The sequence below is a fragment of the Schistocerca serialis genome, unplaced genomic scaffold (genome assembly GCF_023864345.2).
Source record: "Schistocerca serialis cubense isolate TAMUIC-IGC-003099 unplaced genomic scaffold, iqSchSeri2.2 HiC_scaffold_1178, whole genome shotgun sequence".
Classification (NCBI taxonomy): Eukaryota; Metazoa; Arthropoda; class Insecta; order Orthoptera; family Acrididae; genus Schistocerca; species Schistocerca serialis.
The window spans coordinates 85001-87500 of NW_026047379.1; the positions used below are offsets into that span (position 1 = coordinate 85001).

General features: G+C 63.0%; 1 pseudogene; it reads left to right on the forward strand.

Annotated features, from left to right (window-relative positions):
- Positions 1-2500, forward strand: part of LOC126434002 (large subunit ribosomal RNA) — a 7967-nt pseudogene that overhangs the window by 1642 nt on the left and 3825 nt on the right.

Here is a 2500-nt window from a genome sequence, read left to right on the forward strand (position 1 = left end):
AAATGGATGGCGCTGAAGCGTCGTGCCTATACTCGGCCGTCAGTCTGGCAGTCATGGCCGGTCCTTGCGGCCGGCCGCGAAGCCCTGACGAGTAGGAGGGTCGCGGCGGTGGGCGCAGAAGGGTCTGGGCGTGAGCCTGCCTGGAGCCGCCGTCGGTGCAGATCTTGGTGGTAGTAGCAAATACTCCAGCGAGGCCCTGGAGGGCTGACGCGGAGAAGGGTTTCGTGTGAACAGCCGTTGCACACGAGTCAGTCGATCCTAAGCCCTAGGAGAAATCCGATGTTGATGGGGGCCGTCATAGCATGATGCACTTTGTGCTGGCCCCCGTTGGGCGAAAGGGAATCCGGTTCCTATTCCGGAACCCGGCAGCGGAACCGATACAAGTCGGGCCCCTCTTTTAGAGATGCTCGTCGGGGTAACCCAAAAGGACCCGGAGACGCCGTCGGGAGATCGGGGAAGAGTTTTCTTTTCTGCATGAGCGTTCGAGTTCCCTGGAATCCTCTAGCAGGGAGATAGGGTTTGGAACGCGAAGAGCACCGCAGTTGCGGCGGTGTCCCGATCTTCCCCTCGGACCTTGAAAATCCGGGAGAGGGCCACGTGGAGGTGTCGCGCCGGTTCGTACCCATATCCGCAGCAGGTCTCCAAGGTGAAGAGCCTCTAGTCGATAGAATAATGTAGGTAAGGGAAGTCGGCAAATTGGATCCGTAACTTCGGGATAAGGATTGGCTCTGAGGATCGGGGCGTGTCGGGCTTGGTCGGGAAGTGGGTCAGCGCTAACGTGCCGGGCCTGGGCGAGGTGAGTGCCGTAGGGGTGCCGGTAAGTGCGGGCGTTTAGCGCGGGCGTGGTCTGCTCTCGCCGTTGGTCGGCCTCGTGCTGGCCGGCGGTGCAGGATGCGCGCGCCTGCGCGGCGTTCGCGCCCCGGTGCTTCAACCTGCGTGCAGGATCCGAGCTCGGTCCCGTGCCTTGGCCTCCCACGGATCTTCCTTGCTGCGAGGCCGCGTCCGCCTTAGCGTGCTCCTCCGGGGGCGCGCGGGTGCGCGGATTCTCTTCGGCCGCCATTCAACGATCAACTCAGAACTGGCACGGACTGGGGGAATCCGACTGTCTAATTAAAACAAAGCATTGCGATGACCCTAGCGGGTGTTGACGCAATGTGATTTCTGCCCAGTGCTCTGAATGTCAACGTGAAGAAATTCAAGCAAGCGCGGGTAAACGGCGGGAGTAACTATGACTCTCTTAAGTAACTCTCTTAAGGTGGCCAAGTGGCGGCGGTGTGGCTGCATCCGGACTTGGCTTTTCGAAGTGCGGTCTTGATGTAGTCGTGCTGCTGCTGCGAGGTGCCTTCCTTGGGTTATGGTTACAGGGAGAGTGATGCGCAATACATGGGCCTAGCCCTCTTAGCCTCTCCTCTCCTGCGGTCTTCTCCCCTTCTCGTGGGCCCGCTGATTTTCGCAGAGTGGAAGACCGCACCAGGGGCTTGGGGGGGTTACCAGCCCCCCCTCGCACTATCCCTTTGTTTAGTTGGGGGCAGTATTCAGAGAAAAAGTGGTGGCCCTTCCGCTGAAGGTGCCACCCCAACTCCCCCAGCACCTAGCCGGCCAACCGGCCGTGCCGAAAATCTTGTAACTTTTGCAGCTGTATACGCCTGTAGTGAGTGCCACCGCAGCTTCACCACCAAGAACGGTCTCGGGGTCCATCGCCGCCGCCAACACCTTGCGGCCGCCAACGCGGAGATCGTCACGGAGAGGCATCGCGCGAGGTGGACGGAGGAAGAAGTCCTGTCGCTCGCCAAGGCGGAGGCCGAACTGTTCCTCGAGAGGGACGCCCGGTTCTTCTTTGTAAATCAAGAGCTCATCAGGATGTTCCCCGACCGAACGCTTGAGGCAATCAAGTGCCGACGGCGGCAAGCTGCCCACAAGCAGCTTGTCCGCCAATTCATGGAGGCGCTTGAGATCGGTCGGGGGGAAGAGCCGGCGTCCCGCCGGGGAGCAGCGAGCCCGCTGCCTGACGCGGGCGAGGCCGCTGCGCCGCCCGTCGACGCAGCCGAGGACTTCGCGGCCGACACCACCGGGCCGCCGCCGGAGGGGCCGACTGACGCCGCCATCTGGGAGCATCTGGCGGGGCTACCCGCTTCCGCCCAGCGTTTCTCTGCCCTGGATCGTGTCATAGGTCTGGGGCGGGGCACGCCGCCCGATGTCATCCTGGGCATGCTCCCGGATGCCCTTGCGTCGGTCGGGTCCAGAGGGGAGAGATCGATCACCAGGACACAGCGGCCGCGCCAACCATCGAAGCGGCCGCCTGCCGCGCCGCCGACGCAGAAGCGCAAGCGGCGCCGCTGGGAGTACGCGAGAACGCAGGATGCCTTCCGACGGTCGCGTGCACGTTGCGTGCGCGGCCTCTTGGATGGCACCCTGCTCCAGCCGCCACCTGCCATCCCTGGTCTGCTGGACTTCTGGGCGGACCTCTTCACCAAGAAGCCCATCTCCACCGCGGGCTTCA